General features: G+C 37.5%; 1 long non-coding RNA gene across 1 annotated transcript in view; it reads left to right on the forward strand.

Annotated features, from left to right (window-relative positions):
* The window catches only part of LOC110213715 (uncharacterized), a 92,756-nt gene that overhangs the window by 35,936 nt on the left and 44,075 nt on the right, over positions 1–12,745 (forward strand). The window contains exon 2 of the long non-coding RNA XR_002326096.2: positions 9,842–10,011. This is a non-coding gene — a long non-coding RNA (uncharacterized LOC110213715). The remainder of the gene's footprint in view (positions 1–9,841; positions 10,012–12,745) is intronic.

The raw sequence follows: 12,745 nt of genomic DNA on the forward strand, positions 1-12,745 counted from the left end.
GTTCAGAATGCATGCCATCTTGGGGCAGGGGGAGGGGTGAGATGGGGTGAAAATTTGGAACTCAAAACTTGTAGAAGTGAATGTTGAAAACTAAAAATAAATAAATTTATATTTTAAAAAAATTGTCCCTATTGACTAGAAAAGAGAGGCAGGTGAGATGAGATGAGATGGGGTGGGGTGGGGTGGGGTGGAGTAGGGTGAGGCAGGGTGAGGTGGGAGCACAATAGCCACAGAGGAAGGGAAATACTGAGCAAAAAGAGATGGCTCATGAAGAAGCTTGTCGATCCTGTAGCCTCATATCGGCAATGGGGGCTGCAGGAAGGTATAGTTTTCCTTCTGGAAAGGGGTGTTTTGTTCAGAATGTTGACGTGGTAGACCTTTCATAGTGTCATCCTCTCCAGATATATATTGATCTGGCCTCTAGAGGAGGTCTCACTTGACATTTAACCATGACTCAGTCATGAGCTTCAGTGTCCTCATCTGTAAATGAGACAGCCATATTTGTGCTATGTAACTCATAGGATTGTGATGAAAGTGCTTTGGAAACTTTAAAGTGACATATTATGGTAAATTACTATTATTATTACTGTGAATGTCTTGGGGTTGAGTTCTCACTGAAGTGCCCCCATAGGCAGGTGATGGAAGCTTTCGTGGACTGGGACCCTATAGGCACAGATATCTGCTTATTTTCTGGGTTGTTTGATTCACTTCACTCTGGGGTGGGGTAAAGAGAAAGGATTGGAGACAGGTAGATGCTTCTACAATTCCAGTACCTCCTAACAAAGATTTCACATATTTTAGAATAATTTTTTTTAAAAGCATTGGGGTATTGAAAGGAAAAGTTTTGCTATTCTCCAAACATGTCACTTCCTAGCCATGTCAGTTGAGTGAGGTATTAACTATATTTGTTTATTTAACTATAGTCACTAAAGGTTTTAATATAACAGGCCTTTGAAACAAGATATATTTCATTATTTTTTCAGCATCCTTAAAAATTGTTTTGATGTTCTAACAATCTTTAATGTGGATAACAATGATCAATTAAATAAACAATCTACATTGAGAGCAGGGTTGATACTTTAAGAAGCTGTGTTTATCACTGGTAACTAGGTGGTACAATGGATACGATGTTGTACTTGGAATCCTGAAGATCTCAGGCTAATCTGGTCTCAGATACTTACTAGCTGAATGACTCTAGGCAAGTCAATTAACCACTTTCAGCCTTGGTTTCACTCATTTGTAAAATGGAAATAATAATTGCACTTACCTCACATGGTTGTGATAATCAAAAGAGATAATATATGTAAAATGCTTTGTGTGCCTCAAATTGTTATATAAATGTTAACTAATATTATTATGCTAATGTTCATGGCAACCATTCTATAACTTAATTTTTGGGAATTGAACTGAAAAGCTAATTACGCTGCAGCCAAACTGGTGATGAACCTCAAGAAGTTTAACATAATGGGAAAAATGTCTTTATAGATTATTTTTTTTGCATTATGTTTAGTATTATAAAATTGAGTGCTTTTTTTGTAAATAGTTGAGGGTATAAATCATAAATAAATGAACCAGATACAAACAATTCTAAGCAGCTAAGATTCTAAGAATGCAGAACTCTTCCTTGATAACCAGATAAAAAATTTACATTTTAAAAATCAGTAACACAATTCCTCCAAATCTAATTACCTGACTTTTCAGTATACATACACATACATATGTGAGAAACTAAATGTCAACTGATCTCTAAAGTTCTGTGTAGCTATAAGATTTGATGAATATGTAATTCACAGAGAGAACAACAGTAAGGAAATTAATGAGATTTCTTTTCATATTTCTATTTCCAAAATTTGTTGGTGATTCTCAGACAAAAGATTGTATCAAAGACTCTTAAAAATGATAGCTGCCAATATATCACAATTTACATTTGACTTTCATGCTAAAAATCCAGGTACATAGAAATAAACAATTAATCAATTAGCAAGTATTAAGCAACACATTATATGGCCAACACTGTGGCATATGTTACCATAGCAGTACCTCTGATCAAAGCAAAAGGTTTTAATTACAATTAAAAACTAATTAAAATTAGTTTGCAGGATAATATTGTATATGGAAACACAATTAATGCATTTGATAATTAGTTTTCCTTATTTTTGACAGCATTCAATCTTTGCCATTATTTATAGATACCTAATGACATTTTTTGCCCTGCAATTTAATCACAATTCAAATGAAAGATAATGCCAATAAGAAAGGCAAGGTAATTGAACTGGAAGGGAAGAGAAGGTAGAATCTATAATTGGCATCTATATTTGCAGCTTTCTAGTCCCCTTCTAGCTTGTTTGCTACATTTTATTGTTTAGTTGTTTTAAATCTCTGTACCAAGATGCCTAACTTTTTACCTGTATTTCTAAGATCCTTTATAGGGAGATTTCCAGCTTTTCAGCTGTATTTGTACATTTCTAGCTGTATTAGTTGCTTTCTAGTAGAGTACCCACCTTGTTTCCACAGTGGGAGTACCAGCCATCAGCACAGAAAAACTGACTGTAGCAGAACTTCTTTCTTGGCGTTTATAGGCTGGTCCATTAAAATCCTTTTTCAAAGGGTAGAGAGGGAGAAATGCTAGGTAAGAACTTCTTGGTGAACTATGGGCATTTGATGTTCTTCGGTGGTTTTCTTTGTATGCCTGTATTTGTGTTCCCTCGTGTTGCATGGATTCTTGATATGTTTTATGTTCTAGGCCATGCAGCCAAGCTGCCTGAGGTCTTAGGCTGCAAGAACACCAAAGGGTGAGACAATGATAAGTCTGCCACACAATCAGCAATAGTGACATCCTCAATAAACTTTCACTTTTTTCTCCCTTGGGACTCTGACAGTAGAAGAGAATGGAGTTTAATTCAGAGTCCCCAAAACAATGTGGACATATCTTTCTATATGTGTGTGTGTGTGTGTGTGTGTGTGTGTATTTATATATGGAGGATATATACACACACACACATATACACACACATATACACACACATATATGTATGTATGTATGTAGGTGTATACATATAGACTCCACTAAAGTTATCCTTTAATACCTGCTTATGGTATAGAGATGACCATAGGTTCTTAGAGGCCATGCCAAAAAAACCATCAAGTTCTATTAAGTTCTATAAAACTGGAAAGATTTTGAATATAGGCCTGAAGATGACCCATGTCTTTGTTTTCCAAAGACCATTCTTACTGAATGTGAAAGGCTTATCACATAATCTTACTGTAGAGAGATTGCTTGTAGCTCTTAGCCAAGAGCTTTAAATTTCAAATACAACCTCCAGACCGTCTATTGATTTTCCATAATTTTTTTTTCTCTCCCAATGGTGAAGACAACATTGGTTGCCACAGGTTTATATAGCAACTCTGTACATTAATAATTTATACTTATTTTCTGTTTTCCATGTGGGGAACAATAGAAAGCAAGTGGTATTTTTAGGATTTCACTTTGTTGACTCAAATATTCAAATGAATTTGTTATATTTTCTGATTTGGAAAGCTCCTCCATTGATACAATTCACAACCCATTCATGCCTTTTCATCCTGTGTGACATTTGCCCATGTTCTCCCTTAAGTTTACCTCAAGGGGTTACCCTAATGTGTTGTGGGCCATCTTACTATTTCTTGACATTGTATGGGTGCCAGTGAAGCACCCTGGCTGCCTATCTGTTATTATCCATTTTTACCATATGAGGGAATTCTGGGAATTGAGTGAACCATGCTGACTCCAGCTTGTGACTCAATTCTGAATCTAGCTCAGTTCCCTTTCTATTCAGTTATGGGTCTAGCCCAATTTCTGCCTTGTAAGAATACTTTAATTATAGGAATAATTAAATATTTATAATTTGTATTATAAATCTACAAATTATAAATAATAATTATTTATAATGATAAATAATTATGTGAGAAAAATTTAATGCATTGTTTGAATCTAGCCCTGTGTGGTTAGGAATTGACCACCTGTTGATTAGAGACTTTTAACTAAGGACCTACATCATGCTAACCAAAAACCCAGTCAGATTTGTAGACTGATGCAAGGCACTTTCTCACAATAATACATCTCAAGCAATCCATATGTCTTATATGAAAATTGGCCCTGTACTGGTCAATCAGTCACTGTTTCCATGTTCCTTTGATTGAATACAGAAACTTGAGACAAGCAGGAAACCTCTTTTTCTTTTCTTTTTTTTTTTTAATTTCAGGGAATTACACCCATTTGCTTTCCCCTCTCCTGGGATCAAGTGATTTAGCTTTGCATTTTTTTCAAAAGGAAATCTAACCTACTCTCCTGGGCATCCTTTTCAACTCTGAGCACAACTTGTTCATTCATAATATATGTCCCAGATATGCATGCTGAATGAAGGTGAAGAAAATCATGCAAGCATTCTGATAGGGCCCACTACAAATTTAACTGGGCCCTCAATGCTGCCAGGCAATCCTATCATACCTTGTTTGTCCACTTACTATTACACTCTCCATAGAGGTTTTTCCAAACCTTTTTTTTATATGTCTTTCTTTGTTTCTTTGTTTCTTTGTTTCTTTCATTTTTTTTAACATGTGTTTTTAAAACTTTGGGTTACAAATTTTCTCCCTTCCTCCCTCCCCACTCACCCTCCTTGAAAAAGCAAGCATCTCGATACAGGTTATAGACGTGTAGTCATGCAAAACACTTCCATAGTTGTGATGTTGTGAAAAACTAAGCATATTTCCCTTCATCCTATCCTACCCCCATTTATTCTATTCTCTCTTTTTACCCTGTCCCTCCTCAGAAGTGTTTGCTTCTGATTACCCCCTCCACCAATCTGCCCTCCCCTCTGTCAACTCCCTGCTCTCTTGTCCCCTTTCCCCCTTATTTTCCTGTAAGGTAAAATAGATTTCCGTATCCCATTATGTATGTTATTCTCTCCTTAAGCCAAATCCTATGAGAATAAGATTCACTCATTCCCTCTCACTTTCCCCCATTTCCTCTCCACTGTAAAAGCCTTTTCTTGTCTGTTTCATGTGAGATAATTTATCCCATTCTATTTCTCCCTTTCTCCTTTCCCAGTGTAATCCTCTCTCACCCCTTAATTTTATTTTCCAGATACTACCCCTTCATCTTCAACTCACCCTGTGCCCTATATCTATCTATCTATCTATCTATCTATCTATCTATCTATCTATCTATCTATCTATCTATCTATCTATTTATCTATACAAATATTTTTTTTGCCTCCCACTACCCTAATACTGACAAAGGACTCATGAGTTACAAATATTATCTTTCCATGCACGAATGTAAACAGCTCAACCTTAATAAGTCTCTTACAATTTCTCTTTCCTGTTTACCTCTTCCACGTTTCACTTGAATCTTGTATTTGAAAGTCAGATTTTATATTCAACTCTGGTCTTTTCCTCAGGAATGCTTGAAAGTCCTCTATTTCACTGAATGACCATTTTTTCCCCTGACATTGCCATCACTATGGTGAGGGCTATTGTAGTAACCTGTTGGTCAGTCTTCCTGCCTCAAGGCTCTCCCCACAGTAATCCATACTCAATTCAGGAACTAGAGTGATTTTCTTAAAATGCAGATACAACCATGTTCCTTCTTCCCCCTTGCCCTTCAACTCTACTCCAATAAATTCCAGTGTCTCTCTATTGCCTCAAGGATAAAATACAAAATCACCAAGTATTACAGAGGGAGAAGAGGGACCTGTACAAAAATATTTATAGCAGCTCTTTTGGTGGTGGCTAAGAATCAGAAAACAAAGGAATGCCCATCAATTGGGGAATGGCTAAACAAGATGTGATATATGCTTATATTGGAATATTATTGTGCTGTAAGAAATGACAAGCAAGGGGTAGCTAGGTGGTGTGGTGGATAGAGCACCAGCCCTAGAGTCAGGAGGACTGAGTTCAAATCTGGCCTCAGACACTTACTAGTTGTATGATCCTGGGCAAGTCATTTAACCCCAATTGCCTTAAAAAAATAGAAAAAAAATTTTAAAAAAAGGAATGATGAGCCAGTTGATTTCAGGAAAACTGTAAAGACTTACATGAACTGATGAATGGTGAAATGAACAGAGCCAGGAAGAGGTTGCATACAGCCCTTCAGAACCTAGTCCCTTCCTACCTTTCCAAGTTTCTTACATTTTCCTACCTGCCACATATTCTTCGAATCAGTGACACCAGCCTCCTGGCTGACTCCATCTCCTGACTCTGGACAATTTTTTTGGCTGTCTACTATGCCTGGAATGCTCTTCCTCCTTGTTTCCACTTACTGCATTCCCTGACTTCCTTTAGGTCTCAACTAATAGCCCTTCTTCTACAGGAAGTCTTTTCCAACCTCTCTTAAATCCAGTGCCTCACCTCTCTTAATTATTTCTTATTTGTCCCATATATAGTTCATTTGCATATATTTGTTTGTTTGTGGCCCCCCCCATTAGATTGTAAGTTCCTTGAATTTATTGTCTTTTGCCTCTTTTTGTATCCCCATGCTTAGCAGAGTTCCTAGAACATACTAGGTGTTTAATAAATGTTAATTGCCTGATGGACAGTCAATTATATGGACAGTGAATTTTAAAGTGTCCATATAAAAGCATGTTAAAATCTGGGCAATAGACATTTTTCATATACTAGGTCTTTCCTATATAGATGGACAGGCTAAACTTTTTTGACTGATGACAGATCTCTTCCCTGAGATTCTGCAGTGTTTCAAAGATTGATGCAACCAGCAAAATGTTTCTTTTTTTGTTTTTACAAAAGTTTTAACCCACTAAGAATCAGACTAACAGGATTCTTCCCAATGAAGCATCAGTTTTGGCTTTTTTCTTTTAATTTTCTTTATTTTTAAATCTTGTTTTATTTTTAATTTATGAACTTCACAAACACCAGATAATATATAGGCTTTTAAAGTAGAACAGAAAAAGAGGATCATACATATAACTGCAAATCTCCATTATGTACTGCTTGTTCTTTTTAAGGATCTAATGCCTTCAGCAAGTAACTTTCTTTTTAAATTTTTTTTAACATTTCTATTTAAAGTTTTGAGTTTTAAATTCTATGCCTTATCCCCCCATCCCCTTCCCACTCCCTGAGACAATATACAATCAGATATAAGTTATACATGTACAATTATGTAAAATATTTCCATATTAGTAATTTTGTACAAGAAGACTCGAATAAAAGAAAAAAATCAAAGAAAGTTTAAAAAAAGTATGCTTCAGTCTGTATTCAAACAATATCTATTCTTTGTCTGGTGGCAGATAGCATGCTTCATCATGAGTCCTTTAGGATCGTCTTGAATCATTGTATTGCTAGAATAACTAAGTCATTTACAATTCTTCATTGTACAACATTGCTATTACTGTGTACAACATTCTCCTGGTTCTGCTCACTTCAGTGTTCATCAGTTCATATAAGCCTTTCCAGTTTTTCTGAAATCATCCTGCTTGTCATTTCTTACAGCACAATAATATTCCATTACAATCATATACCATAGCTCATTTAGCCATTCCCCAATGACGGGCATCCCTTCAATTTCTGATTCTTAGCCACCACAAAAAGAGCTGCTATAAATATAATTGTACAAATAGGACCCCCCATTTTTTATGTCTTACAAGTAACTTTCAAAGCTATCATTATCCCGCTTTCATTGTACCACCCAACCTCCTCCCCCATTGAAAAAAAATAGCAAAACCCTTGTGAACTAATATTCTTGTAACTACTATATAAAGTTAGTAATAATATTTTAAATTATAATTTAATAATTTAAATAATAATTTAATAACATATTAAATTATGCAAGTTAAGTCTATCACCTACTGGTCAGAGCATGGGTCTGGCTTTTTCTTTTGACAATAGCTGCCATTCAGATAGTGCTTCAAGGTTTGCAAAGTCTTTTACAAACTTTATCTCATCAGATACAACAACCCTTTGAGATTAGTGCTATTATTTCCCCTATTTTACACTTGTGGAAACTTGGGCAAACAAAGGTTAAGTGACATTTGTGAGATAATTTTTGAGTTTTCCAAGTGACATGCCCAGAGTTGCATAGCTGATAAGTGTATGAGGCTGGATTTGAATGCAGGTCTTCCTTACTCCAGGCCCAGCACTGTATTTACTGACCTCGCTTTCAAAGCTCACTGCCAGGGAAAATGAGGCATCCTTGATGACAGCCCTGTTCTAGTGTGTATTTCCTGCAAAGTGTTCAACTGAAGTCTTTCTCTGAATGGGTTCATGTGAAAGGAAAAAAATAATTTATTTTTTGGCCCCCATACTTAAAAGAATAAAACCTCTTTTACTTTTCTATTTAAGTCTTGAGAATATAGTTATTGTAATTATTATTGTCTTTATAGTACATTGGGAAAAGCTAAGGCCAGCGAGTGTCATTCAGTAATTTTCCGGTCCTGTCCAACTCTTCCTGACCCTATTTGGGGTTTTCTTGGCAGAAACACTTGAGTGTTTTGCCATTTCCTTCTCCAGCTCATTTTACAGGTGAGGAAACTGAGGTAAATATAGTTAAGTGACTTGCCCAGGGCCACACAACTAGTCTGAGGCCAAATTTGAACTCAGGAAGATGAGTCTTCCTGACTCCCTGCCCTGCACTCTGCCCCCAGCACCACTTAGCTGTCCCAGGGAGTCAGAGTGCCTATGTCCAAATGCCACCTCTGATCATTGTGTGATCTTGGGTGAGTCATAACCTTTCTGATCCTCCGTTTCCTTATCTGTGAAATGAAAATTAGACAAGTTGGCCTTAAAAATCCTTCTAGCTCTTGATCTGTGAACCTGTTATCATCAACAACAAACTTATTCAGCCCAGGGCACTATAGTTTTTGTTCTCCAAAAGTTTATTATCTAATCAGGCGGACAAGACATACACAATAAACAGTAACACAGTGGGGCATGTACTAGAGACTAAATGAGTGCTACAGGAAGGAGAACTCAAAGTTAGGGTGAGGCTATCTTTGAGGAGGAGGTTTGATTTGAGTTGAGACTTGAAAGATAATGATGCTTAAGGGAAGGGGGAAGGTCAAAGACCTTGCTCACTGACATGATTTCCTGTGGGGAGGGGCCATCCCTGTAACTTCTGGCCAGGCTCCCTACCTCCATAGTGGGAATTCCCCAAAGCTGCTGGTATCATTGTGGTTGACTGGAATTGACTTAAAGCTTAATTGCTTGAGGTCCCTTGATCTCTGTTGGGAATTTAGTTGTTTGATATACCTCCAGGAACCTGCACTTCCCTACCTCCTGCACCCCCTCTGTGAGATGATTTCTGAGTTTTCCGTACTGCAGGGATTTGTCCAACTTGCTGTGTGACCTTGGGCAAATCAAACAAATCCTTTCTGGGTCTCAGCAATCTCCTTTGGGAAGAGAGTGTTGGAGAGCTGATCTTTATGGCACCTTCCATTTCTAACACTCTTTTCTTCTACTTAAGCACTATTAGGGCCAATCTTTGCCTGAGGTGAGGGCTTCATTACATTTAAATGGAAGAAGTATTCTTTGCCTTATAGGTGATTAATTATGTGTTTGTGGTTTACTCTTTTGGGTTCTGCTGGAAAGTTAAGGAAATTACTTTAGAAAATTATTTGCAATTAAATTTAGTAGATGTACATTTTGCTGGAGGATAATCAACACTTTATGGAAAATTATGAGATAGTTCCATGATAGGAGGTGGTGTGGATATGGTGGAAAGAACACAAGTCTTGGGTCAGAAGACCTTACGTATTTCCTAACATATCCTGTATTTAGTCACTTAGCTTCTTCCAGGCTTAGTTTCTTTATCTGTAAAGAGATGATAACACTTGCGCTACTTTCCACTTAGAGTTGTTGTGATGACTCTGGAGAAGAGGCTGAGGCTGACAACTTTGCAGCTCTTCCTCACTTGAATCTAATACATGGGCAAGTTAAGAAATCATCCCCATGATGCTCTTTGAGAATGAAGGATGAACAACATGCAGAAAGTAAATATTCTCTTTGGAAAAGCTAATTAAGGTAAATTCTTTCAATGGAACTAGAGCATTAATTTCTTGTAATTAACAGTGGGAGGAGCACACCAGAATGGGTGCACGAGGTGAAAGCATTAAAGAAAGATGCCCCCAATTTTACAATGTTTGTAAAGTGCTCAGCACAGTGCCTGGCACATGGGAAGTGATATATAAATGCTAGCTATTACTATTGTTATAATCATGGGCTGGAATGTCTAATGACTCAGTAGAGATGAAATGGAACTGAGTGGGCATGCAAAAGCTTTGAAAGGATGATCTCTTGATCCTTGGCAACTTTCAAAACTGTGGTGGGAGAAGTGGAGTGGAGCAGAGGCTGGGGGAAGGGCATTGGGCTTTCTCTTCCACATTGCCACCATATATCTGTGAATGCACAGCTCCTCTTTTCTTTTGTTGTTTGTGTTTATTCTTTTCGATATTAGGTGAGTCAATATTTGGAGATGAAGCAGACCAAGTTTTGATGACCAGTGGGTATGTAGAAAAGTTGGAAGAGTCTCCAGCAATCCAGCAATTGGTAGCAGAAACAACTGAGCTGGCTGAAAAACTAACCCTGAAGGGCAACCTGCTTGATCCAGTCTAACAGTGAATTAACCCAGTAACCAAGACACCAAGATTGTGAACAATGCTATGCCATACCCAGATATAAAATTAGTGGGGATTCTGGGAAAGGAAAAAAAGACTTCTAGGGCTTAGGCTAGGCATGTTTTGTGTTATCTATTTTAAATTTGGGTTCAGTTTCTCCAAGGACCAAATGGGTGCTGAGGGGAAAGAGCATCTCCCAGTCTGGAGAGGGGGAAATTTTATATTATGATCCTTGCAATATCTTATCAGTAAATGTCCCTAAACAACAACAACAACAACAACAACAACAACAATAATAGCCAATTGATGTCAACTGGTTAACTGATATTGGAAAGATATCAACTGATTACTTAATATTGATGGTGAGCATACTGAATGAAGGCTCATGAGCTATAACATTAGAATTTTTAATCCCCCAGGCTTATCCCTAGAATCCAAATAGGAGGTGTAAGTAATCAGTTGACCTTTAGTACTCAGTCTGCCAATGTAAGTTAGGAGAAGGAGCCCAGAGAAGGTACTACATAATAATAGTAATTAATAACTAATACAATATTAATATAATACAGCATCATCATCCTAAGGTAGCTATAGAAAGATTAATTCTTTGTACTCAAAAAGAGGAAAGAGAAGAAATAAATGTTCTCAGAGCAATCAATCAATCAATATTTATTAGGCACCTACTATGTGCCAAGCACTATGCACATAAGAAGTGTATTGAAAACTTAAATAATTTCGGAACAAGTAGATATCACTTCACTGAACAGTAATAAAGACTGAAAATAGGCAAATGACATGGGATTTGTCAAATGTAATCAAAAATAATTTACTCCATGGATGGAAACTATGAAATTACTAAGATTCCAGAGTGGAGTCAAATCCTTGTGGGAAACATTCACAGGAATCCAAACAGCAATATGTTGACACAGACTGAACTAATAGCTGAGTTGTGTTGATTTGGTTATAAAAAGGAAGAGTTTTAAGATAAGAATCCTGCTTTGCACTCTCAGGATCAGATGGTAATTCAGGAGTAAATTCATTGCCACTAGAAATTACAGATGGATTATCCTTCAGGACCCTGGATTTATTGATCAATACAGATTATGCAAGTATAATGAGATTTCACAGTGAACCTTCAGAGCTAAGTTGATTACTAGTGTGCTGGCTCAGCACTTGAGCCCTTACAGTATTGTACACTCCCTCCACCCCTTCCTCCTCACTATGTGTGCTGGCTCAGTGCAGAAAGGGTTTTTTTTTTTTTAAGTGGTGAGGCAATTGAGGTTAAGTGACTTGCCCAGAGTCACACAGCTACTGAATGCTATGTGTCTGAGACCGGATTTGAACTCAGGTCCTCCTGACCCCAGGGCAGGTGCTCTATCCAATGTGCCACCTAGATGCCCCTAGAAAAGGGATTTGATGATGAATCAATCCCCTTCCTGGGCCCTGAGCAGTAAGGGCTGATGATAATTTTATGTAATGTTGTGTAAGATTGGCATTTAGGCAGTAGCTATGTAAAAAAAGCAAAGTAAAAAATTGGATAATTTGAATCAAAATATGGCTTTTGGGGAACAGGAGAGATTAATTAACTAGTTGTGTCAAAATGCAGGACTTTGTCTCCTCTGATACTGCCATTACTCTAGTGCAGGCCCTCATCAGCTAATGTCTGGACTATTAGAATAGCCTGCCAGTGGGTCTGCCCGCCCCTACGTATGTCTACTCCAATCCATTCTTTTTTCAGTCACTAAAGCAATTTTCCTAAAACACAGGTCCAATCATCTCAATGCCCTATTCAATGAACTCCAGGGGCATTCTACTGATTCTAGGAGTAAACACAAGATGCATTGTCTTTCATAACCTAGCTATCTTCTACCAGTCCAGTCTTATTACACTTTATTCCCTGACATGTACTCTTTGATCCAGTAACACAGGCCTCCTGACTGTTCCACAAACCAGACACTCCATCTCTCAGCTCTAGGCAATTTCTCTGGCTATCTTCCATGCCTGAAATGCTCTTCCTCTACTGCTCTGACTACTGACCTCCCAGGCTTCCTGGAAGTCCTGACAAAAATCCCTTTATACAGGAAGCTTTCCCTGTCCCCTCTCCATTCAAGTACTTTCCCTCTTTCAATTATTTCCTACTTATG

Source organism: Phascolarctos cinereus, unplaced genomic scaffold (assembly GCF_003287225.1).
Source record: "Phascolarctos cinereus isolate Bilbo 61053 unplaced genomic scaffold, phaCin_HiC Scaffold_4;HRSCAF=312, whole genome shotgun sequence".
Taxonomy (NCBI): domain Eukaryota; kingdom Metazoa; phylum Chordata; class Mammalia; order Diprotodontia; family Phascolarctidae; genus Phascolarctos; species Phascolarctos cinereus.